The 27068-nt window shown below is 44.6% G+C and overlaps 1 protein-coding gene across 1 annotated transcript in view; it reads right to left on the minus strand.

Moving 5' to 3' along the window:
* Positions 1-27068, minus strand: part of INTS15 (integrator complex subunit 15) — a 237612-nt gene that overhangs the window by 30142 nt on the left and 180402 nt on the right. The gene's annotated exons all lie outside the window — the stretch shown is intronic.

The following is a 27068-nucleotide window of genomic DNA, read 5'->3' on the forward strand; positions in this document are numbered from 1 at the left end:
TTACATTCAAATATATGGACAAGCTGCAAGCCTCTATAATGCCATTTATAAAGTTAGTGATAAGGGAACCTTAAAAAGTAAGGTTGAGAGCCACAGGGAAAAAGACTGAAATATTTAACACATGGGGCTATTTTCTTAATAATGCATTTCTCTTTTTTCTACTGCAAAATAAATCTTCACCAATAGCCCTACTCCTTCGGGTCTTGCCACTTTCCCATATTTTGTCCTTATATTTGCATGAAAATATATATTAGTGTTGGGAAACGTGGTAACCCTTCCATAAATGTTTTGCATTTTTAAGCTCCTTTATCACTGGCCAATATTTTATTGGGCCATCAGACATCAACTACTTTGGGTAATTTAATGATTGTCATCATTTTTCAAAATATCACACGCAACTGGAAGAATGATAAACTTATCTCTTTACTTACCTGATGAGACTAGGTCTGCTTTTTTGAAAGAATGGAATAACGTGGAACCTCAAAAGTAAAATAAGTGGCTCCAATTCTTTCTCAAAACCACTGCAGCTCTCGAAAGCTGCAAAGACAGTCAGAGGTAGGAGCCTGTATTTATTAAACCAAAATAAAAGTGGTCAGTCGCATAAAATAACTCACCCGAAGGTCGGTGGCAGCCCTGCAAAGTCAAAGACGTAGTAAAAGTGTATAAGTGTGCCAACCGGGAACCCCCCCACCACTCCCCAATAAGATCATCCATGACCAGGTAAAATGCCATTCTGCCTCAAAAACCGTATGCAAAATATCAGTAATTAACTCTAAAGGAGACCAGCGCTGAAATGTACATGCACAGAAACAAAGGGAGGAGAAGGGAAAAAAAAACAGTGTCCCGAATAAATATAGCGAAAGCACTTTAGATTGTATGTATTTGCCCAAATTGTGCCATTTAGCATATAGTGCTGTGATTAAGAATCACACGGTCCTGAATCCAACCCTACTACAAGGGAATACATGGCATTTTCCATCTTGGCCATGATCACCGTTAAGTAACACCAGATACACAAATATCTTGTGGAAGCATCCGAAACATGCAGACATTGGGTCATGAGGCAGGCTGCCTCGGGAGATTAGGATGATGTATAGCAGAACGACCAACCAAAAGTTGTTCAGGTGGTTGCAGATATATACATACATTCCTGTCACACCCACAACAGCGCCAGCAGCCATAATAGTGTGCCGTTTGTATAAAAACATCAGTACTGATGACCAGTACAATTAGATTAATTTCTTTTGGATCTACACAAGTAAAGACTATTTTGTGTACTGTGCAAGCATGATTAGACCTTGGACAGAACTTAACAGTTCATTACATTTCTGATCAAGTTCGTGGTGCCACGAGACAGGACGTTTCTCCAGATTTGTCACCTTCCCCCTCTGATGTAATAGTTTGTACATGAAAGATTCTGACAAACGGCCAGATGGTGACAGGAGAGTAGAGATGGACACCTAGTGTAAGGTTATACACCGAGGACAGAGCTTCTAACATCCCACAAAGTGCAGCATACAGTCTAGCGTCTGACTCATTACATTTTAAATACAAACTGTAAGTCAAAGGACTGCATCTTCCCATCAACCCAAACTTTCAAAATAAATTCCATTCTTAAACGGGACCATGATTTTCAGTTCCTTTTTTGTTAGCCTTGAGCACTGCACTGCCTCAGATAGATTCTAGTAAGAGTAAAAGACGGTTCTTCCCATTTCCTCAGATAACTCCTCTGCGTTCTCCGACTGTGGCCTACATAAGGCGTTCAACATTGAGGGACTGAAACTTATAGGAGACCAACAGGTGGGAAAATGTGGATGGGGCTACAGACTCACTCAATACAAACCTAGAAGGGGGGGGAATTCTCCTTGAGAACTGTCATGGATATTCTTGCATGACCTCTTGAATCATCTATCAATACCTATGCAATCTTTAAGGCAGGTGAGCAATGGTAGCATACTAAAGACCTAAATTTAAACTTGATCGATATTGATACCACCATTGAGAGATTTATATACGCTTGGGCCTCAAAATGTTTTCAGCAGCTCCTTTTAGAAATGTGAGTGATGGCGGGGATATTTTTAACTATATAACAAGTACCGCACCCCGAATATTGCGGACTGAAACTTTTCTTTCAATATTGGAGTTAGTTGGTGGTGCACATGGAAAATGAGGGAAAACGACAGCACAGAGATGGAATTTTATGCATGGTTTAGGTTTGGAATGTAACAGATTGTTAAAAACACTTGGATCCGGAGCGCTACTGAGTTCAGAATTGAGGTTTGATAAGCTCCAGCGATTTTGGTTAATCCTCTTGGCCCGTTAGTTTGTTGTTGACACATTGATGTTATTGTGCTGAATTCGGTTTTAACAAATACAATATGCAATGTACTTTTGTACTAGGACTAAACCGAGGAAATTAGCTCTCCTACTTTGGAGACACTGAAAAAAATATAAGCACTCCATCAATGCATACCTCAAGAGTTTTTAGAGATGTAAAAGCCACAATGCAGACCACTAAATTTACTATTAAAGCATTGACAAATAAGTCTACAACTCCTTAGATAAGCCAAACAAACTTAAATAATGACAGCTTTGGCCAATTAAATAACACTCAAGACGGATATTCCCTACCTTCCACACACATTTTTGGGATTAATTTATCAATGCAATAAAGCAACAATTCCTTACAAAGAACCTATGCTGCAAGGGTTATATCTGGACACAGCAATTTTTAAATCAATGGAAAACATGGGGTCTATGTTAAGAGGGTTTACTTGAGAAAGTAGACAAGATCTTGTCAATGAGGACAAGTTTTAAAGTGGTTATACGAGAAAAGAAGGTTCTTGACCCTTGAATACCTTGCTGAATAATATAACAAGAAATGAAATGCACTAGATTCTCTCGTTATTCCTCCTAATTGGGAAAATGGAAAAAAGATAGCAATAGGAAGTACCTCTCCCAGTGACCATTTTTTATACCGAAAGTAAGCCACCCAAATAGTGTTTACTCTTCTTAGAGCTCCCAAATCAAATATTAGGGAGACTAAGAATTCTAACCCAAACTAACAATAAGAACATGGGATTTGTAATACTATAGGAGCTGTTTAACATCTGCTCCCACAAGCTACAGCCCATTTGGGTATATTAGTCAGGTTACCTCCTACAAGCGATAGTAGACATGAAGATGCCACTCCTAAATTATGAAGGTTTGTCAGTTCGACTCATCCAAAGATGTACTGATCAATTATTCTGATGTTGAGAAGATCTCCTTGGCTCGGCCCGGATGAGCAATACCTTCACAGGGACTTTCACTGTAATGTTGCTCAGCTGCCAAGGTATCCATTCATAGAGACAGGTACTTCCCCTTTGGATTCTTTTACTCTTGGTTTGGTAGAAAGTCATAGGTGTACATGAAGATTCTGCCCCCTGTGCTTATTGTTTTTGGACTTTATTTATTCGACCTAGGCAGGCTTAATCCAAAGATTGAAAGTGTGGTACTATTTTTGCTTGAAGTGTCCTTATGTCTTGTAATCTAGGGGTAGCCCAAAGGCACCACATAGAGTCCCAGAGGTACAATTTTGGGCCGGTGTGGAATCTACTTCTTTTCCTTTTATTGATGAAGGACTCTTCGTGGGATCTTGCTCTTTTAGAAGAGGTACACGTCTCTAGAGGTCTGCTAAAATGCAGTGAAGCAGAGCTCCTGGCTGAATCAGAATCCGAATCAGAGGCAATTGTGCCTTCGTCTAGCCATGTGATCAGTCTTCTATGACTGTCCTTCAGAGTATCCTTGGCGAAAGGCTGACAGATGAAGCAGGGGTCCATGAAATGGTCAGGATAAAGGCAGTAAAGTCACTCTTCGGGCTTGTCCTCCATGTAGATGTTTTTCACTTGCTGGTGGAGCAGGTTTTGAAGAGACCTATCCTAGGCTTGGGATCAGTCATGGTATGGTGACGGAGAGCAACACCAGAGTGGATTCTAACCCTGATGGAGCGTCAGATGGACAAGGTGAAGAAAGTGAGACTCTTGAGAGGATTCCCAACTCAATGTGTAGAAAAGAAACTAAAATTGCCTCAAGGGGTGGAGCCATGGGCGTAGTGGTGAAGATTGGCTTAACGACAAATGGCTCAAAATGAGTCTGATAGAACAGTCAAGTGAGTGCAGTTTCTTGTGTTTACACTTGAAACTTTGTTACTTTACTGCAGATTTCCAGCCCGACAACACAGAATATCCAATAGCATGTGAATCTATAAAAGATCCAATGCAGGAGAATTTCTTAATTTTATCTATATAGTCGTGCTAAGGCATTTTTATGCAGAGGTTATTTGCAATAATTTAATGTGGGTGGTACTATAAGGATATTATTTATATGAAAAGAACAGTTCAAGCAAGAAAAAGGAATATGGAGACTAAAAATAAAGGAAACATGAAAAGCCAAGTGTGTATGGCTGGCCACTGAACCGTTTGCTGCTCAACGGTGGATGCGGGAGGATTTTTGTATTCAATCTCCCATTTCGTATTTTCAGCATCTCTACAACCCTGCAGCTGTAAGAAAATCATTGCTGCGTCGCAGCAAAAGTGGAGCTTGCTGACAGGAAGTTCTTCTTAATCACTTTGGCAGCGCGAAGTGCACGTGAAGTGCAAAACCAAGTGTCTAGGCCCAGGTCTGTGGTTGGCGGTAGACTGGACATGGGTTGCTGCTCGAGACTGCCTGAGTCTTTTCTGACATTGGGGAGTAGGGTCCGCAGCTGTTGCTGTTCTTCCCTGTACTTTTAAGTGGCCTCTATCATCTGTCTGTTTGTTATACTTTCAGTTATCTTCCATTGGTAGAAGGGCTGAATGATTCTACCTCTGCGAGTAAGTTCGCCGTCTTGATTGACTTCATGAATAAATACAACCTACGAAGCAATTCTGACATGAATATGCTGAATGCGCCGTTTGCACATTTGGCCGCAAGCAGTCAAAAACACACTTTACCATCAGAGCGGAGACCCACATGTGAAACCCTGCTGACTGAGAAGTCCTCTGATCCAGGGGATGTGTAACTGGTCATCAAAGCGGTCTCCATGGCTGTGGCCCCAGCTGCTAGATCATCTTTTGTCTTGAGGAAAGACGGGCGTAATAATGAATCCCCGCTGGCGTATAATGGCAGAAGGAACTTGAATAAAGTATCACTTCTTATGGTGTCACTAGAAAATGCGCAACTGGGCCCAGTTTTCATTCAAGCAAACTGCGTGCATTGCCTCAGCTAGACTTCCTGATACCTATTGGGCAGCGTGTGCCGGCCCTTGTTTTAGGGGAGAGGGAGGGCGAGAGGTCTTGCCCGGTTGGGCAGTTGGAAAGCCATCAGTCCCAGGAATTCTGCGGAATGGCAATCCCTCCCGACGGCAGAGCTCCTGGAAATATAAGTGTAAGGATGGTTTCAACAACATGAACAAAGCCGGCAAACAGGGAGATTGGCCATTCACTTTCAGAGTCTGTGTGCGACTCACTACTTCCTAATGGTCATCAAGGTCGTAGCGTTTTATATGCATGTGAAATGGAGTTGATCTCACACAAAAAATAGACACAAGGGAAATCTAGCTCCCTAATTTCAATGCAAGCAGGAGAGTTCAATTTGATGGGGGTGTCAGTTTTATTGCTCTCCTCAATTTGGAATCGTCCACAATTAGAGCAACTGGTGAATCCAATTAGATATTTTGCCAGAAAACAACAGCCTACGAAGAAGGGCAAAGTTAATTCCACATGTGTTGATAACTCAATTTCCGGCCAACACGGATTGGAGGACTTCTTTAAAACGATCCTGTGTTCCAGCATAGAAGCTAGAAATCACAACAAAAGAAAAAACAGAGATAAAGAGGAGGGCTTTTTGGCCAAACTCATCAGTGATAAGAGCCTGCTAGAGCTGGAATTAAGGGAAGCTAATTGTGGTTCACAGATCTTACCTACGGAGGAGTCTGCGGTGAAGTCTACAACTGACTTGTAATGGTCCACTAGTGGATGTCCAAACAACGCCTCTGGCTCAGATGGCTGTAGCAAAAATGGGGTGCACTAGACCCATCAAGAGTTGGATAAGCATGCTAGACTAAATGCTCCTGAATTCCCGCCGTTAATATGATCTTTACCTCTTTCTCAACCCTATACGATATTAAACTTGAATTACAAACCCACCTGCTACATTTAAGTGACTTAAAAATACATTTGAAATCCTTGATGGAAGGTGTTGGTGGACTCACATCCAAAGTGTCTTTATTGGACAACAAAGTGGTCAACTCTGTGGAACTGCTCCATGTGGCCGATAGCTCGGGCGCGGCATGTGAAATGGTGGCGCTGAGTAAAATAAGCTACAAAGGGGGTTAAAGTGCAAGAGAAAAGGAGAGTCAAAAGAAGAGTAACAGGCTCAAGGATGTTCTTAAAGAACATCCACTTGACAGAAGAAGCCATAGCTACTCAAGTTCAAGACCAATCTTGCTCTAGAGGAAGGTGGAGACTCGGAATGAGCCCAATATTGCGACACAATCCAGCCTGGAACTATCAAATGATGGTGACTTGGAGAGACCGGGAACAAGTATGCTATTAATGACAGGAAAAAAAGAGGAACTCAAACCTTGCCAAATCATAACTCTTTGACAAGGTTCAGGATTTGGTTGGTCTGGCCCGTAGGGGAGGGCTCTGGTCCAAATGATTGGGTCACCATTAAACAGTCATACTCGACGGCTGTTGGTGTTGCCCATAGTACGTCTGGAATTAGTCAATGTCTTCCCCTATTTAAACCAGCTGTGAACGATTTGGGGTCAAATGTGGCTCATGGTCACCCACACAAGGTAAAAGAGGGGGCAGGGGAACAGAGATGCCCCGCCTTGTGCAAAATGGAGGGGTGGTCAAGCGATCCCCCAAGTTGAGAATTATCTCCACGGGGGACATAGAAAGGGTGTATTTTCTGAGGGATGATAGGTTGGACTTAGCACAGGTAGATGTTAGATCTAACTCAGTGGTAAAGATCGTCCTGGAAGAAATAGATGGTTTGAAGATATGAGGCTATGACCTATACCAGACTGTTAGGAACCAACAGGACCGACCAGAGGATTCATGGTGGCAGTGAGGAGAACTGGTTGGGTCCAAGGCAGCCGAAAAAGATAACTTGTACCTCAGGGGCGCAAGGAAAGAGGTTGGTGGAATTTGTAAATGAAACAAAGTCGATTTGGAGAGACGGGGGTTGGGGGAATCACCTGGTTTGGGGGAAGGAAGTCAAAAACCTTAGCAGGAGCATACCGTAAACAGGGAAATATGAAGACGGCCTCTAACCCAGATAGGGGAAAGCCACGCACTGTCAGTAGTCACCTGGTAAAGCAGGGGGTCAAACAGTTTTCTTGGCACACCAGGGCCGTTATGGGAGGTAGTGTCCCATGACCTGGTGTGTCTGCAGGAGGTGTGCCTCAAGCAACTTTTAACAATTGATGGGTTTACACTTGTACAGCAGCTTGCAACACCAATCAATGAAGGCCGACCATCTGGGGGCCTTATTGTAGCCGTAAAGACCTCACCGATTAGAAATTTGGAGGTAGTTTCAAATGAAACGTATGGAATTCTGGCGATAATTGTTTGGCTTAAAGTCCTATGTTTGGTTGCCCCGCTTCTAATTGTGTGTATATATTGGATTCACTCGGTCTCCAGTTGGGAGGGTTTTCTAGGTAAATTAAATAAAGTGTGCAATGTCTTCTTGGGTGAAGAAGGGGGGAGTACATATGATTCTTGGGGGACTTCAATGCGGATTGCCGAACTGCTGCACAGGTGAAGGATAAGATCACTGTTAAGAATTGAAAGCTTGGGGATTTGTTTCAACTGTTGGAATATGAAATGCATAAATGGGGCAATAAAAGGGGATGTGCCTACCAACCGACACAAGGGGGGGGGGGGGGGGGAAGAGAGTCTGCTTCATGTAATGATTACATAATTTTGACTTAAGCACTCTTCCACTCATGTGAAATGAATCTTGGAATCCATGGTCAGTGATCATAATTTAGTCACAGCCAAGTTTTAGTATGGGGTGGCGAGAGGATACAATTAATAATGAAGGGAATCCCCTGGCAAAAAAGATTATATATCCATGAATGTTCAATGAAAAGAACTGTAAAACATTCAACAACATGCCTCTAGAACAAAACCGCAAGGTCATCTCAATTGGAACCTTCCAAATGTTTGACTCCGTTGGTTGTTCATATAGCAGAAGTATAGTTCCCTCTAAGGTACAATCCCACATGTTTGACACAGAATTGCAATTAGAAAAGGAGGGAGCTCAGAAGGAACATAAGGGAAATGTGGAGTAAAGGTGGCCCCATTTTGGAGGAAGAGCGTAAAGTGAAACAAATTTATAAAAATTGGTGCAAGAACCATAAATGTATTCAGCTGTAAAGAGAGGGAGAGGCCATGTTAACAACTTTGCTCTAGAGGAACTAGTAGAATTTTTGGGCCTTAATATTTTTAAATCCCAAGACCAGGCAAAAACTAATCCCATTTCCGAAGAGTCCTGGGTAGACCATTTTAAGGTTCTATATAGAGTCTAATTATCACTATCATTACCTTCATCCTGAGTCTCTGTAGGTCTTGCACTTTATTGTGTCTACTATTGCTGTATTGATGTGCCCCCCCTTTGCTGTATGGATGTGCCTGCATGCCTGAAAAATCGTATTTAGCTGCCCCTCCTTTGTTGTATGGCTGTGTCTGCATTCCTGAATATTGTATTTAGATGCCCCCCCCCTGCTCCTTTGCTGTATGGATGTGCCTGCATGCCTGAACAATCGTAGTTAGCTGTCCCCTGACCGGCACCAATGGCGTGCCATGCCACTCCCTCCCTTCTCCCGCTACCAGGCCACTCCTTCACTGTCCACCCTTTCCTCATACCACCCGCCCTCCCGTTGGTACTATCCGTCCTGGCACCTTAGCAACACTGCCATCACTCCCCGTTCATTCCCCTTCCTCTGCCTACTGCATGTGCAATTGCCTCTTCTGCTTCAAAAAAACCACCTTGGCAGAAATCTGAATCTGATGGCCACACTATGGAAGTTCCATCTCCACTATGTTGCTAATGCTTTGATTGGACTTTTGACTCGTGTTGGTTCACCCACCCTGAATCTTGACATTCTCATGCTGGACCTTTTGTATCACTACATAATCATAGTGGTCCAGAATCACGTTGTGCCCATTAACGACTTTGCATCATGGCATGCACATGCTGGACTCTTGCATCATAATGTGTTCAGTTTTGACTTTTGTATCATGGCAGTGTACATTCCACCTGTTTATTTTTGCTCCTTAACACTGAATTTCGTTGGCTTGCATCTGTTCATCCTACTCACCGTTTCTCAGTCCTTTCTTCCTCTACCCTGCCTTCCTCTCCTCTCCTCTCCTCTCCTCTCCTCTCCTCTCCTCTCCTCTCCTCTCCTCTCCTCCCTTCCCTCACCATAATCTATGGACTTGCACTATCAGAATTGCCGCCAGGCCTAGTACGATAGTCACTGTGTTGTTCCCACCCCCCCCCTCCCCTCTATTACTGTCATTGCCATGCACTATTAGAAATGTCGTCAGGCCTAGTACGATAATCATTGTGTTGTTCCTCTCACTCCGCCCCGTCCTTTCCCTCTATTAATGGCATTGCCATGCACTATCAGAAATGTTGTCAGGCCTAGTACGATAGTCACTGTTTGTTCCTCTCTACCCTCCCCGCCCTTCCTCCCTCCCTCAATCATTGTCGATGCTCTTGCACCATCAGAAATGACGTCCGGCCTAGTACGAAAGTAAATTACCCATTCTTAATGTCTCAAGGCCTTTTAAGAATGTTATTGTATTTTCCCTTGCTCCCTCCCCTGCCTTGAAGCGCTTTGAAACACGTGTATAGGCGCTATACAAATAAAGTATCATATCATATCATTGAGGGGCGTATCAGGAAACTCTCAGGCAGCGGGTCTGAATAGGCTAACAAATGCCCTGATGAAATTAAACCCTGAATTATGGGCCCAGATATTGTATATTCGCTTTATAGCGGTTATTGGGGTTAAAGCTTTTCCAAGTTCTTGGAATTATTCAATTGTAATCCTAATTGCCGCTCTCTGCTCCACCTTTCAGTGCCATGCGGATCACACCAAGCTCGTTTTCAGGCTTCCCTCTGCCACTTCCTCTGCTTCTCTCATCTCCGATTGTCTGCTATCCAGGAGTGGTATGCCGCCAATGATCTCTGCCTCAATGCCAGCAAGACAGATTCTCCTCATCGGCAGTCCTGCACCCTCCTTTCCCGTCACTCTCTGGCCTGCCTCCCTTGGCCCTCTTGCTGTTGCGAAGCGAAGAACCTCTGGGTCATCTTCGACTCCACAATCCTTTTCTCCTCACATCTTCGACGCCTATAAGAAGTCAAACTATCAACTGAACCTCCTCAGAGGTATTCTTCCTTTCCTCTCCTTCCCCCAGAAGCTTACTGTCTCTAGAGCTCTGGTTCTCTATAGGCTGGACTACTGCAACAGCCCCTTTCCAAATCTGCCTGCTTCTACTCCTCCGCCATCTGCAACTCATCCAGAACAGGACTGCGAGGATTGTATCTCTCCAGCCCTGAAATCTCTTCATTGGCTCCCTGTGGCTGCAAGGATTAAATTCAAGACCCTGTGCATTATCCACAAGGCTTTCTGGGGCCAGGGACCAAGATACCTTGAACTCTCCCTCTGTAAATCCCTTCCCCACCTAAGCTCTTCGGTCCTCCTCCAACTCCCTCAGGGTCAGTCGCTTCACCAAGCAACGAGTTGGGGGTAGATCTCTTTCCTCGGCAGGGGCCTCCCCCTGGAACAGCCTCCCTGCCCCTCTGAAACTTGAGGAGAACCATCTCCATTTCCGGAAGCACCTCAAGACCATATTCTTTGCTTCTGCCTTTGCTCTGCCTCTCCCCTGCTGATCTGTCTGCTTCGGCACCGTGCACCTGGCTACCCCCTGATTTCAGGCTCCTGCCCACCCAGCCAAACACCAGCACTGTCTCCTGGCAACCCTTGCACTTGGGCCTGTATCTGTAACCCTACAGTCCCCTTACCTGCACTTATCCGACACCCCTTGTCTGCCCTTTAAATCGTGCACTTGCCACCGTGGTGGCTTCACTACCAGTTGTTGTTGTTTATCTCTTGCTCAGTACTTTCCACATCTCCCCTCTCCCTTGCACTTTCTCCCTTCCCTCCCAGCACTTGCGAGTTCTCAATGTGACTGAGCCTAGTAAGATCATTGTTTTGTCCTCCCTTGTTCCCCTCCCCGGTCTTGTCACGCTCTGAAACACTTGTGTATTACATTACATTTGTTATGTGCACTATTGGCCCTTAGGCACAAAGGCGCAGACTAGACAGACAATAAGGAAACTGGGAAAGAGACAAAAGAGCAAGAGAAAAAGAAAAAGAAAAACGAAACCCCGAGTAGTGTAAAACAAGGGTCCCCAGCGAAACAAGCGAAAACAGGGCATCGCACCATAAAACTGCCTTACTAAGAGTCAGGAAGGTATGATTCCCGAGTCCTGGTGAAACCGGATCAAAGAAAAGAAGGCATCAGAAAAAAGGAGCGTTTTCAATTCTTTCTTGCAAGCTTGGAGGGAGATAAGGCTACGTAATCTGACAGGCAATTTGTTCCACTGAGAGGGTGCCTTCACATTAAATGCCCCCATTTTCTGCCTTTGAGATCTAACATCTAGGCTGTATTATCAGATTTTGATTTCCTGATCCAAGAGTTTGTTGATTAAACTTCTCTTTTATATGGCTTTGTAGATAAGCGGGCATTACTTGTAGCCTGCACTTGAAAGTAATGACCAGCACTCTAAAAGAGATCCGGGATTGAAGAGAGCGCCTGGCCTCAGTTACGTGGCTGTGCCTAGGAAGTCTGAGAACCACTCTGACCGCCCAGTTCTGAGCTACATGCAGCCTGCGCTGTTCTTGCTGACTGATGCCCAACAGTAGACTGCAGCAATAATCCAGCTTTGCTCCAATTATTACTCTGGCAATTGTGTCAGCACTTTCTTGAGAACTCATGGGCCTCAAGTGAGCCAATAGTTTAATGTAATACACTACTCCCGCCACTACTGTAGAGACATGCGCCTTCATGCTCAGTGTCGAGTCCAGAGTCACCCCCAAAAATGTTGTTTTAGGTAGAGGGGAGATGATATTATCTCCGAGTTTAAAAGAGCTATAGGCTCGATTTAAACTGTTTAATGCTTTAGAACTACCTACAATCAGCAACTCTGTCTTGCTTCGATTCAAGGCTAGGAAATTATCCAACATCCACCTTTCAATCAATGCAAAGATTCTATTAACCTCCAACTCATCTGTCTCATGAAGTCCGGTTAATTGGATGACACATTGGGTGTCATCTGCATAGTTTGAGAATACGACCCTCTCTTCCTCTAGCATGAAGAAGGGGGCCATAAATAGATTGTATAGGCAGGGTGACATACTTGCCCCTTGTGGAACCGCATACAGCACTGATAGTGGAGTGGCTTCAGCCGAGTCCGAGAAAACTCTACTGCTTCTGTGCTCCAGAAATTAGTATGAGCGCAATACAAATAAAATATATCAATCTAAAGGGCGATCAAAGTAACCCCTGCAATGATCGACCCATTTCATTGTAGACTCTGAAAGCAAAATGTTCGGCTCAATTGTTCTAGAAGAGGTGGAAGCTTGGCGGTCTCTAGTGGCCGGCTGCAAAAATGTCAAACCAGGTTCTGTCAGTCCTATCAACCTCACTCAATGGGTTTATCATCAGATGCACACAACAAACATCATGGAGTAAAGGAGCCACCACTATCTTTGAGGCCACAATTAACTATTCCCAAGCTTTTGACTCCGTAAACTGCTCACTGCTGTGAAAGAAATTAAGAGGTTGGAATAGCTCACCAACCTTTCTCTCAATTCTGGTTTCCATACCGTTAGGTAAGATTTTCATAGTAATGATAAATCTTCCTGACCGGTGTCAAGGCCAGACCTTTTTGATTTTACTGGTGGATTCTTTTTTCCTTTTACCTCTGTGAGTGGGAGCCTTTTCCCACACTGACAGAATCTTTTACTCTCTTTTTATGGGAGTCATTTTTTAGACTCTCCAAAGTGCCTTTTTAATTTTGTCCTCTGACAACTTTTGGCACATATGGACTATTTTTGCTGGGTTGCCCTTGGGGCTCCTGATAACTTTCTCTGGCTAACGGTGAGAGAACTACAGTTTCCAAGAGTAGAAAGGATCTTTGGATCCCTTTTACAATGTATTAAGTGAAACCAGCACACCCCACCTTATGTGGAGTGCTGGGGAGATGCAATGTATCCCCTTTCACTCTAAAACTGTAACAATTCTGTTACAGGAACAGGCTTACCTTCAATGGCTGGTGGCAGTGATACTTTTTATTAATTCGGTACACCTTTACCATGGCCTGTTTGCACAGCCCCGGTAAAGGCCCCCATGGGGGCTCATTTTACCAAAATGCCCACACGTCTTCTTTTTTTGCCTTTTTAGCGTTTCTTGTCCTTCCTTCTCCTGACATCCAGGGCGGGAAATTCCTTTGTGTGATGGACTCCCCACCCAAAAACTCCAGTCTGTTTGTGAAGGTAAGAAGCGAGGGAGGAGTACAAAACTCCACAGCCCTTGGTCTTCCTCCTTGCCTGAATGGGGGACAAAGCCCAGTGGGGGGCTGGTTTGTCCTGATTTTGGCAACCAAACCGGCCCTTGTTGTAAAATGCATGGAGAGAATCCCGAAGTTGTGCTGCTGTTCTTGCTAAATACTCCAAACTTGGAAGCTGAAGACAAGTCGACCACTGGAGCCAAAACCGAAGAGGATGATGAAGGAAAAGCGTCTGAGACTATTTCCAGCAACTGGAGAGCCTGCTGTGTAATCAGAGCCTGCTGTAGCCCTTTCTTCTAATCGACCTGGTGACTCTGAAAGCGACAACTCAGAGCCTGGCAAGATCACCTAGACTTGAAAAGACATGCATTTTGAGCCATCCCACGTCATGCTGCGACATTGCAGGGCTGCAATACCCCAATACCCTGGGACCTTGAGCCATCTGGCGGTGCACAGTCTTCCTAATTCCGAATCGCGCTGAAACTTTGAGGGCATCCTGCTGGACTCCAGAGACACGATTCAAGTCTGAAAAGTCTGCTCAGCAGAATGCTGGACCTTTGTAATGACGAGAATCCGACGGGCAATATTCGTTCTTCATCAGTGCCGTTTGAAAGGTGATGAAATCACAAAGATCTGCTGAATCTAAGAAAATCCGTAGCTGATGAAGCTCTCTCACGAGTACTGCCGCAGGAGCCCGCCAGAAGTCCTCCCTCTTGTCCTCACGACTGAGGCATAGGAACAAGGGTCTGCTTGGCTGCAGCAAGGAGGAATCCAGCTGTAACACTTTCTTCAAACCAGAGGTACTGTGGGGCTTTGGGGTACTTATTTTCCTGCATTAGTTGGGCTTTCAGCCTGTGTTCCTTCGCTAAATTTCTTGAACCATCGACTTTGTCCAACAAAAAGTGCATCAGAACTATTAATGTAGTCCAATTGACTTCGGCTGTCCTGGATCCTTAAAGGCACCCTTCTACATCTATTGATTTTGGCATTGCTTGTCCCCTTATAGGTTGTAATTTGTTGAACACTTTTACTGCTGGGAAAGGATTGCTTAGATTTCATTAGAGGATTCAAACTGTCTTTACATTATAAGAAAGTATGTTGTAACCTTTCGGGAAAGTATATACAGGGTTGGTCTACTTACCTTAGAACTGTTCTGCCATTCTGAAAAGTAGAGGTTATTTTACTCACCTGTGAATTGGTTGTACCTCTTCCCCAAAAGTAATGTGGTTGGCTTCACATACCCATTTCTTTAAAAGAAATGTGTGTAAGTTTCCCAAGCGGGTCTTGCTTCCCCTGACTTGCTATTAGCCTGTCCAAAATAAGTGTGCATTAGGTTTTACCTACCTAGAATAACCTAGAATCATTTATAAAGAGTAACTCTGGGTTTTGATTTCCCTGTTCTGTTTTAGACATACACAAAAACAGTCTTAGGTTTATACCTGCCCAAAGTGGTTGATAGCTCCTTGAAAAAGTATATGGCTTTTACTTACCTTGTTAGCTGTGTACCATTCTAGAATAAGTTACAAGAGTTACTGCTTATCTCAATCTGTGTTTCAGTGAAAGCACCGGTAATTGAATTTTACATCCTTAGGTTTTACTCACCTAGTAGAACTGTGTGTTATCACAAAAATAGTTATAGGTTTTTACTGTAACTAGAATAAGTGTTCCACTATTCACAAAAAGTATATTGTCCAGTTGACTTATTATGTGATTCCTTGCTGAGCATCATGGTACAACTGTTAGGGTCTACTACCCTGGTATTACTGAATGTAATCTGAAAGTAACCATTGGTTTTACACCCCAAGAATAGGTGTGTCCTATACTGAATGTGTTTAAAAAGGTTTGACTTCCCCACAACTACTGTTAGGTGTTCCAAATAAGGTTACATGCTTTAACCTGTGTACCTTCAAGCATTGGGTTGAGATTCTTTTTTATAATGTGTTTATGACTGACCAGTACTTACCTCAAGACTTAACTTGGCCTAATTTTATTTACAAATAAACCTTTTATTTTTATAATACTTCCGGTTGTCAGTGTTTCTATGGATTCATTTGTGCGTTATAGATTCTTTATACTGGCCTACAGCCCTCTCTCCCTCCTAGGATAAGCCTGGCTGCTCGGTCTACGCTACCACAAACTCAGGTGGTACAGCCTTATACTAAGAGTGGAGTCTTGTGCTGTCTCAGTTGAATGGTTTTGATGAAGGTGTGTAGAATTTCAGAAAAACTCCTCTAACACATACGTTGAGAATAGTACTATGCAGGTACGTTTCAGGAAGCTAGGAGCCTTGACTGGGAAGGTCCAGACTTTGAGAAGAGAGACGGGGGTGTGTCTTGGCTCTGTGTCTGTACAACTTATATTTGGTGGACTTGGGGTAGCACTTGGAAAAATCTAGCTTTGCCCCACCTTAAATGTCCAATGTACGCATGGCATGACTCACGTATGCGGATGGCACATTTCTGTTGGCTAAACACAAATAGGGTTGCAAATGCAATTAATCTCTATACAACACTATTGCAGTAATAACAAAAATGTTATAATCATCATCTGCTTTGTGAGTTATGCTGGGAAAAAACGTGGTTGCAGATGGCAGGTGGGCGATCACGCAGTGATCTGGGAAGCTTGTATAATATATCTGTCTTTTTAATCAATTCTATTCCATCTCAGAAAGCTAGATTTGCACACTCCTTGGAGAAATCCGATCAGTTGGCCAGTCAGATGAAAATGATCTGCAGCAAGTATTGCCGATTCTCCTTAACCTTTAATCAATTATTATAATATGAAGGTAATCCCTCCTCTCCATTATGGTATGGCAGTGGCAAGGGTCACTTGATCTTTAAACTGGGGACTATTGGAAGCTAGAATTAGGCACAGGTCCCTGAGACTGCTTACCGATCGATATGTTGCGGTTTGAACTGGGTTTAACTTCAATAAAGTGTCACCTGCAGTGGAAGGTGCCGACACTTTGTAGAAACCTACTGGTTTCAGTGACGAGACTACTGTATGTGGATTTAGCAGAGGCTATGTCCTCGGGTAGGTTGAGTCCATAAGTGAATTTTTGGAAAGAAGCTGAAGAGATCCTAGCAGACTAACCTGCAAGTAGCTGACCTAGTTGGTAATCCAAGAAACTACTTCAGTACTATTGGCTAAGCACAATAGAAGGTGTGGACTCTATACAAAAACCACTTGTCAATGACAGAAGGGGGACAGTGCCTTTTTATATGAAAAGGTTCCCCAATGCTTATTGGAGGTCTCCGTATTTGAGAGTCCGACTAAATTTATTACATACCGGTTAGGTAATGCAAAAGAGCTTTCCAAATACTGTAATCTTTGGCGAATGTGGTTGTAATAAAGGTAGGAGTCTTACAAACCAGATTTCATATGGTCATGGAATGGAAGGCTTTGCAAACATTGAGGGAAGAACTATGGTCAAAGTACGTTCATGATTTTAAGTACCTGCACGTGTTAGAATTTTATAATAGGTTCACTGGTGGAGAGGAAACAGGGATGACCTGCAGTGTGGGTAAATTGCTTAACGCTGCTGGGGTTATTCAATTAAGATGGTGAAGATAAAAAGGGCCACAAAAGTGTTAATCGTGTGTCTTGCACCCAATTCTTGTTATGCACTTTATATGATGCTCTTTACTTTCATGATACACTTTAGACCAAAATGAGATATTGGTAGGAGAATTTATATATTGTGCGAATAATGAAAATGAATGTATTTATGAAATTCCTTTATCTTTTAAGCATTATTTCAGTGGTTTGAATGGAATTGAATTGTATGTTTGGTGATAAATGTTGTGTGTTTGTTTTTACGTTTGATTGTACAGAATTTTATTTTAGCGTTTTTGATGAATTTGATTGTATTGTTGAGTACTTTTGATAAATCCTGTTTGTATAAAGGTTTTATACAACTGATATTACAGCTTTTTTTTTTTTTTTTAAACACACGATTTGATTGTAGGGACTAACACAGACTCTGACACACCATCATAAAAGACCACCAACAAACAAGCCTCCGCAAGGGAAAAGTTCAACAACCCTCTTAAGGACTAACAGACAATCTAACATGCCAAGGAAGGACAGGGAAAAAAATAACTGTTGGAGCTTAGAGCTAATAAACGTCCATCGAGAATTCCACCTCCCCAAGAGCAGTGTAATCACCCCAAAAACAATGCCCAGGATTGGCCAAAACCATAAAGTCGCAAGTCTAAGCCACAATTCCACTGGCAATGAAACAGCTCAAGATCCCTACCGCCAGCAATGCTCCCCATCAATCCACCAAGATGGTGATACTGAATCAAACCATAAAGACTGCATAAAACGCCTGGGTTAGGGAGAATTCTTATTTCTGTGCTAATTCCCTTTAACCTTAGAGACCCCCACCTCAGCTCTTTTGCTGGACTTTAAGACTTTTTAATTTTAACCCTGGAGTGAGTGAAACCTATCTCACTCGCTCATGTGTTTTGACCTGATTTGGATTAGGTTTCCTTTGGTTTTGGAGTCTGACAAACTCCATAGGCATCTACTTTTTGTATGGTGACACACAGCACCTTCAGTGCAGTGTCACAGAGAAGTCATTTAGATTTTTCATAAGGTTTCAATACCTTTTCTTGTGTGAACTACTGTTCCCAAGAATAGTAAAGTTAAATTAACTTTACTTGCCTTTTCTCTTTGTGGGTCGAGCACACACCATTTTATGTGGAATGCTGGGGGATTACTTAGAAGCCGCTTATCCTACCTACTCATGTAACATTTCTTATCTTACCCTCACTACTTTAAATGACTGGTGGCAGTGGTTTAATTTTCCTACCATTGTGCTTTTCTACCTCAGGCTGAACCCTCAGCTGCAGTATAGCACCCATGGGTGACCATTTTGTCAAAATGGATACAGTCTTCTTTTTTCGCCATTTTCTGTTTATGAAGGCTTTCTTGAGTTTTACTCTGTGTGCCAAGCTAGGTTTGAGCCCTTTGTTCATTTTGCCTTTGGCAGGCTTCAGTCCTGAAACCCGCCTCTGGCTCCAGTATGTCTGGAAGGGCAGGAAGTGAGAGAGGTTCCCAAAACTCCCCTGTCATCTGTCCCTAGGAGCACCTGAATGTAACCAGTATCGATTGGCTGGCTGGCCTTTTAGGGCAGCCCCCCTGCTGTGTGATAAAACAGCCTAGGCTGCGTATGAATGGGAGAAACCTGCTTAAAAGGCAAAGGTTTTGGGACTAGAGGCAGAGTCGACCACTGGGAAGAACATCAGACGAAGAAACCGTGAACAAAGCTTGCTGCATCCTCCTGGACCTTTGAATTGCCTGGTGAAGCCGTGCTGCACTCATTTTTCTGATCGACAATAGAAGCTCCGGAAGGGACAACTTCTTCTCTGGTGTTAGTGGGACCAACTGACCCTGAGACGAACTCCACTAGACCATCTTCCCCAACTGGTTGTATTTCTTTGCAGCTGCATGAACCTAGTGCTAGCGGTCGAGAAATCCGTAGTTGAGTGCAACGTCTGCAATCCAGCCTGAAGTTCCAGGAGAGTCCTAAGGACACTCTAGAAGCAGGACGACCAGAGCTAGAGTCCCCTCACCAGAGTGCAGGACTCAAGGAGTGAAGGAAGCCCAACCAGTATCCAAGATCTGCAGTGGTGCCGTTTACTGCACATTGAAACTGCAAAGTGCTGCTGATCCGAAAAGAGCCCGTAGCTGCCGACGACCTCCAAATTGCTGCCGCAGGAGTCCTCCAGACGCCCTCCATCTTGTCCCCACGAATGAGGCTCAGGAACCCAGGATCTGCATTGCTCCAACAGGACAGAATCCATGTGGACCACTCTTCTTCAAACCAGAGGTACTTTTCAGACCTGGGGTACTTACCTCAGTGTCTTTAGCTTTGATCTTCTCAGTTGAGGCTTGCAGTGGCTACTTTTGTTAAGAGTTAATTTCAGCTCTGCTTTCCACAAGTGCAAAAGCTTGTGACCCTTAGATCCATATAGACTGTGCTCCAATTGACTTTGGCTGTCCTGGCTCCCTGCAGACTCTTCTAGTCCATTGACCGACATTTTCTGTCCCTCAGAGGTGATGACTTTTGTTTGATATGTTATGACATTTATAACACTCCTATACATAAGACTGTTATCGTTGGGAAATGTTTTGCGTAGACTTCGTTGGAAGATTTAAGTATACTCACCTGCCCCGAGAACCTGTTCCAACCTTTTTCCTTCTTTTAACCTTTCCTTTCTGCAACCTCTGCAAAGTGTACTAGTGATATATAAATGCCATTACTGTCCTTGTGAATGAAGTCACCTCTGGGTGTAGGAAGTGTGTAAAAAGCATCTCTAACGAGTATCCACTAAACTTATGCTGATTCTGGAAAAGTATTTTGAAGTATATTTGATTGTTACATCTTGCCCTTTTTAAAGAACGCTTATTTAAAAATTGATGTTAAATAAATAACTAATTATAACTGAAACCTTGAGTAGAAGTGTTACTTGGCTACTTGTATTTGCAAATTTCATTGCTACATCTCTACAACTCACATTTACCCCTCTTGAGATAGGCCTGGATGCTCAGCCACACTACCAGCTTGTGTAGTGCAGCCCTATACCAAAAGGTGGGTTACCTAATACCAAGTAGACAAGGATGTTACTATTTCAATTCTTACCCAACATCATTACTGATGAAACCGGCCCCACACCCTAAAAAAGAAAAAAAAATGGGAGAGAAAAGATGGCCAATGTGCAGGGGAAGAAGGTCCTTGGACGGAGGAAAAAAGGCTTGGCTACGCTACGAGGCGAAATCAGGTGCGAGAAAGTCCAGGCTATAAACAGAGGTCCTCAGGTGACTATGGGATCCAGCGACTATGAGCAGATCCCCAAAGGGTGAGAAAACACCCTAACCATACTACAAATCGACTAAGGGGGGTGTCTTGGCTCCCTGCATTTATCTTTGTGCAAGGTTTATGGCCTATAGACAGTATATAATGCTAAGGATACACTGTGTATCGGTCATTGTAATATTCCTGGTGTTAGAATATGTAGATGATGCGTTTCTTAGGGGGCATACTACTGCTGCCTTGAAGCATCTGGTAAACAAAATAGAATTTTCATAGAAAAGACATCTGAGTTCAAAGTAATTTCTGCTAAGTAACAAGTTTCAAATCAAACCCTTTTATCACAACTGCAAAGGAACGGTTGACAATGTGTTAGGGTTTATGACAGAATTCGGATTTCTGGTATTCTAGGGCCACATTTTAGGGCTTTTTCAACAGCCCTTTCCCCACCTTTCTTGTTTTGGGATTTCGATTTCGGACCTATTTTTGTGGCCACACCAACACCTTCTGAATTCACCCTGCCATTACAACCCTTCTTGACTCACTTTAGAGTATGTAGCCCTGGGTCGCCCATAAGGCTCCCAGTCTTAGAGGGTCTTCCTAAGCACTCCATGCATGCATTCTCTATGGTGTTTCTATCACCCTATACTTGGTTTTGGGAGTAAGCTGTACTTCAGTTTTGGCTTCACCTGGAGTGCAGGCCATTTTACAACACTGGTAATCCAATGTACTTTTTGGTACCCACTGGGGTGAAGTCCTGCTCTCGCCCATTTTGTATTTTAGGGCATCCTTTGTTCTAAGCAACCACCAGCTAGGCTTTAAATGGTCGGCAATTCTGCACATGTGGGATCTTTGTGAGCCTGCATTGCAGTCTCCATATTAGTTTTACTGGTTTATAGCAGTGTTAAGTTCCATAGCAGCTGTTCTTCTCACATCTTGTGGGGATGGGCCTGGGATGAGGGGCAGTCCTAAAGGCCAATCGGAATGGTTGTTACCTGGCGCTTTGCCCCTAGCCCCATCTTGTGATGGGTGGGCTAGCTACAGCCAGCCCATTTTACTAGTGTCCCGTAAGGGAAATCTCTGCCTTGTCTCAGTGCCTTGTCTTGAGATTTTCAGAAGCAGCATGTTTACATACCCGCTGAAGGATTTCCCACCATTGCTGCTTTTTAAAGCCCTCATCTGCCATAATGGAAGTTGGTCTTGGAACATCCCAGTTTGGTCCCTCCTGCTTTTGCCAAGCTTTCTGACGTTGTCCTGCTGTCTTGACTGATGCGTTGAGGTTGACAATCTGTGGTGGAACCATTTCCAGGCAGTTTTCCGCCATGGTCCTCTAGCCTTGTTGCAGGTCCTGATGTTGTCTGGAAGGGTGGTGGTACATCACTACTCCACCTCATCTGCTGCATGGGCCTTCCTGAGTTGCTTCCACCCCGTCTCCACTGTAGGGTAGTCTTCTGTGGCTGTGCCAACTTCCTTTGTCCAGCAAGCTGCCGAAATCTCCATTGCTAGCTTTCCTTCTCTTCCTAGAGTTTCCCTTTTTGCTTCTGACCGGAGGGAGTTTGTGCAGTGGAAAGGCAGTTTGTTATTGTGTGTTATGGGGGTTGTCGTTGGCCCCGGGTTAAAGTTCCTTGGAGCTGGATCTTGTAAATCCCACCAACAAAAGAACCTGTGTACTGACTGGGTTGTTTCACCTCTGTTGAGTACTCTCTCTCGAAACAAATGCTGTGAGTAAGTTACCTCTCGGACCAGTGGTGGGCACTTATTCTCGAAGACCTTTTCTGAAGTTGGTCTTTACCGCATTTCCCCAATGTAGACCATTGGTGGTCTTCCTGCATCCTCTTCTAGGGATTCTGGTCCTTGAAAGGACCTCACAATCATCTATTCATTGGGGTCTCTGTTGGTACTTATCTGGGTTCTTTGCTGCCAAATCTACACTGGAGGTAGAGCCGAGATTTCCCTTCCTTTTCTCATACACACAGGTGGTCTACGGACTGGTCCCATTTAATCCTATTGAACATTCTACTCACCTTGGAACTTTCCTAAAGTGACTTTGGGAGTACTTACCTACCCAATGAAATTGTTTCCTGTACTCATCTAGGGTTCAGGGAGTTTCATGCTAGGAACCAGATTTTTAGCACTTACCTGTGATTTTTATCAAGTAAGTCGAGGGAAGTAATGTAGATGCAGCAGACTGATGGGAACCAGTCACAAGTACAATATTCTAACTTTAGTCCAAACCCGAAGATGAGTGGGCCCTTGTGCCCAAATGTCAAAGGATCCAACGCAATGTTTCTCACAGTTACTTAGATGCAATGAGCTTGTGGTGGTGATTAGTTTCAAAAAGTATCTAAAAGTTCAACAACACTTTACTGAAGGATAGGTCAACTTTCTCCTTTCTTCCAGGCTGAAGGCTAATCCAGTGTCAGGTTACCTGACCCAGGTGTCAGGATCCATCCTTGGAAGCTATGGCAGAAGTGGAAGTTTTCGCCGCGGAAAACCTTCACTTAGCAGTCCAGTCCTCATCCAACATGGCTGCCTTTGTTATTTAAGCAAGCCCCGCCCACCTCCCGGCGCGTTGTATCTGTGTTGTTACTCCTTGTGATACCAGCGCTCAGCTAAATACTCCGTTTAGCTCCTTCAGTGCCCCCCGTAGTGCTTACTCCTACCCGCTTGCCTACCTCTGTTTTACTCCGCCTTTCCATACTCCCTTGTCCTTTCACGGCTCTTGTCCGTCACTCCTTTTCAGACTTTCCCTTTGCTTTCGGCTTCTTGCCACTCGTACTAGCGGTCCGCCGCCATCCTCGCGTATCTTCGTGTTCCTCTCTGTGCCCTTCGTGGATCCAACCGTTTCTGGTAAGTAGGGACTTTAACTGCTTCTTCCTCTTTTTCTACCTTTCCCTCTTTGCTCGGTCAGTGTTCCCCGTTACGGGCTCTTTCCCTCTTCTCTTTCCTCCCTAATTGCTGCTACCTTGTATCCGGCCAAGTCTCCACGGATCGGATCCTGCCTTCTTTTCCTCAAGCCATCTTCATTTTTGTGGACAGAACTAACTCGCTTGATCCACTTGTTTCTTGGCTTCACTCCGGATCACTCGCTACCACATCGACCATTGAAGAGTCTCCCATTCAATACCATCTCTGGAAGACTACACAGGGTTTTTTACCGCCCATCGTTTTTTTCCCTGTCGCGGGGCTTTGGCTCCTCGGGGGCCCCCCCGAGACAGGTCCCACCTCCTGTCGAGGTGGCCTCCGAGGGAGCCCGACCCTACTTGCATGACAGGAGGTCCAGAGACAAGTCTACAAAGGAAGATACCAGAACCCCCCGAAGATCATCCAAACACTCCAAGGACAAGCCAGAGGAAGCCACAGGTGAGGAGAAGGGTGGTGAGGGTGAACAGTCTGTCAGAATACAACGCCAAGACAGAATCATGGCTTCCCTTGAACAGTATCAGGAGCTGGTGGCAGCATTGCAGGGACTAACCCTAGAAGTCCAATCCCTGAAAACCGAAAATGCCGCCCTACGCCAACAAGTAGTCCTACATAGGGACGGCCAAGGAGACCTACCACCCATGCCTTTATCCTTCGGAAAATATGATGGCTATCCAGGCGGTCTAAAGGAGTTCTTAGACGCCTGCCACGTATATTTTGCCTTTCGTCCCCACGCCTTTGAAACAGCCAGAGCGAAAGTGGGGTTCCTCATAGCTAATCTCACCGGAAATGCCTTGGCCTGGGCCACCCCGTTGGTAACAATAAATGATCCTGCACTGGCTAATTATGACTCTTTTGTGGACCTTTTCAAGGCCAGATTCGATCGTCCAGAGGTTTTGTACACCTCTTTTGAAGCAATACTAGATGTAGAACAAGGAAACACGGATGTACAGACCTACATATCTCGCTTCCTGAGACTGGTGGCGAAAACAGATTGGCCAGAATCTGCCAAACAGACTATCTTTGGAGGGGACTTAAGGATGAGTTGAAGGATGAGTTAGCCCGAGTAGCTCGACCTCCGTCCTTTCAAGATCTCATGTCACTCACTCTCCAATTAGAGTATCGTCTCAACGAACGCCGCCTGGAAAGGAGAAGACCTCGTCTTAGCCAGTCTTCATCCAGCCCAGCTCCTCACCCTTCGAGGGAACCGTCCACCCGAGAGGAACCTATGCAGATAGGGGCAACCCGAGGTCCTCTCACGCCTGCAGAACGCAAAAGACGCAGGGATTGAGGCCTCTGTATGTATTGCGGCTCTTCAAAGCACCTCCTCAGAGATTGCCCGGAAGTTCCTCCAAGAAGGAAGGAAAACTTCCACCCTCGGTCCTTTGCAAGGGAGGTCTCTGTATGTATTGCGGCTCTTCAAAGCACCTCCTCAGAGATTGCCCGGAAGTTCCTCCAAGAAGGAAGGAAAACTTCCACCCTCGGTCCTTTGCAAGGGAGGTCTCGGGGGGACAAGATACAGTCCTTGCAACCTTACCAGACCAACAGAATTAAGTGAGGATAACAGCCTGATGGTATTTTGAGTCAAACTTTGGACAACCAAAACTTCATATGTGGAGATCTTAGCCATGCTGGACTGCGGTGCCGCAGGGAACTTTATGGACGAAGGATGGGCTCGAGAACAACAGATCCCCTTTAAGCAGAAGGATAGGCCCATTCCAGTAGAAGGAGTGGATGGTACCCCCCTGTCCTCAGGCCCAATCCAATCCGAGACGATACCCTTACATCTGGATTTGGGAGAGCATCAGGAACTGCTGGTATTCAATCTCATTAGAGCAGCCCATTTTCCCTTGGTGATAGGGATACCCTGGCTAAGAAGACATAATCCACAAATAAACTGGACTACCAACTGTGTGCGTTTTGATTCTTCCTACTGTGAACAGCATTGTCAATCTGCCCTTCGAGTCAAAGGAAAGGACAAGGAAAAGGGATCCCCTCAACTCAAGGTGGTCTCATCGGTTCCCCGTCTGTACCAAGAATATGCTGAGGTCTTCGAAGTCACTACACCCAAACTCTTACCACCTCATCGGCCAGAGGATTGTGCCAAAGAACTTACCCCGGAGTCTGTTGTCCCATTTGGCAGGATGTTTCCCCTATCTCTTTCCGAAAAACAGGCCTTAAGAAAATATCTGGATGACAACCTGCAGAATGGTCTAGTACAGGAATCAAGGTCTTCAGGGGGGGCTTCACTGTTTTTCATTCCTAAAAAGGACACCACTGAACTACGTCCCTGCATAGACTACAGAGGGTTAAATCGGATCACAATCCCCGATCGCTACCCTATGCCACTCATAAGAGACATCCTAGAAGCTGTGAGAGGGGCCTCTTACTTCACCAAATTGGACCTCAGAGGAGCCTACCATCTCCTCAGAGTGAGGAGAGGTGACGAGTGGAAGACCGCATTTCGGACCCCATTCGGATTGTATGAATACAGGGTTATGCCCTTTGGCCTGGTAAATGCCCCTGTGGTCTTTCAGAGGTTTATCGACAAGATTTTCTCCGACATGTTGTTTGTCTCGGTGGTCGTTTATCTAGACGACATATTGATCTATTCTCAAGAACTACCTGACCATTGTGAACAAGTCAAAAGAGTGTTACATCGACTCCGAGCAAATCACCTCCTGGTCAAACCAGAAAAGTGCCAGTTTGAAGTAACCTCTGTCTCTTATCTAGGTTATGTCCTCTCGAAGGAAGGGATCAAGATGGAACCCGGAAAGATAAAGGCGATGCTGGACTGGAAGGAGCCAAGAAGTGCCAAAGAGATCCAGTCTTTCCTAGGTTTGTCAAATTTCTATCGCCAATTTATCCCCAACTTTTCTAACTTAATGTTACCCATTACAGGTCTCCTTAAAAAAGGGGTTCAGTACGCCTTTGGTCCTGAACAGAAAAGAGCCTTCTTACAGCTCAAGGAGCTGTTTACCTCCGCTCCCATACTAGTGCAACCAGATCAAACAAAACCATTTATAATGGAAACTGATGCCTCGGGGGGAGCAGTGGGAGCCATTCTGTTGCAAGAGGCAGAAGACGGTCTCACGCATCCAGTAGCATATTATTCCAAGACCCTGACCAAAAGCGAACGAAATTACTCGGTTTAGAACGAGAACTACTGGCAATCAAACTGGCATGCCAAGAGTGGAGACACTTGTTACAAGGAGCAGCACACCCATTTCAAGTACGAACTGATCATCGTAACCTCAGAGTGTTACAGCAGATGGAGTGTACCAACGCCCGACATGTTAGATGGGCATATTTCTTCTCTCAATATGACTTTAACATCACCTATTTACCAGGATCAGAGAACAAGATGGCAGATGCCCTCTCCAGATGTCCAGGAGAAGAAACTGACCTTAATCAAGATCACGATCTCTTATTTCCCAACCTTAAGATCACGGCAGGTGTCTCTCTTTTTGCAAGAACTTACCTCCCAATACGGTTCGTTATCAACCATACCAACCACTGTCAATCTGGCCGATGATGGTTTGTACTACCACGGTACTGCATTGTTTCTCCCGTCTAAAGTACTTCAGGAACAGATCCTCTCCTGGTGTCATGATACCCCCCTCGCTGGACACCCCGGTATCAAGAAGACCCAGGATCTCATAAGTCGAAGGTTTTGGTGGCCAGAACTCCACAAGGATGTAGAGAGATACGTTTC

Source organism: Ambystoma mexicanum, chromosome 2q (genome assembly GCF_040938575.1).
Source record: "Ambystoma mexicanum isolate Mex_15411 chromosome 2q, UKY_AmexF1_1, whole genome shotgun sequence".
In the NCBI taxonomy this organism is placed as follows: domain Eukaryota; kingdom Metazoa; phylum Chordata; class Amphibia; order Caudata; family Ambystomatidae; genus Ambystoma; species Ambystoma mexicanum.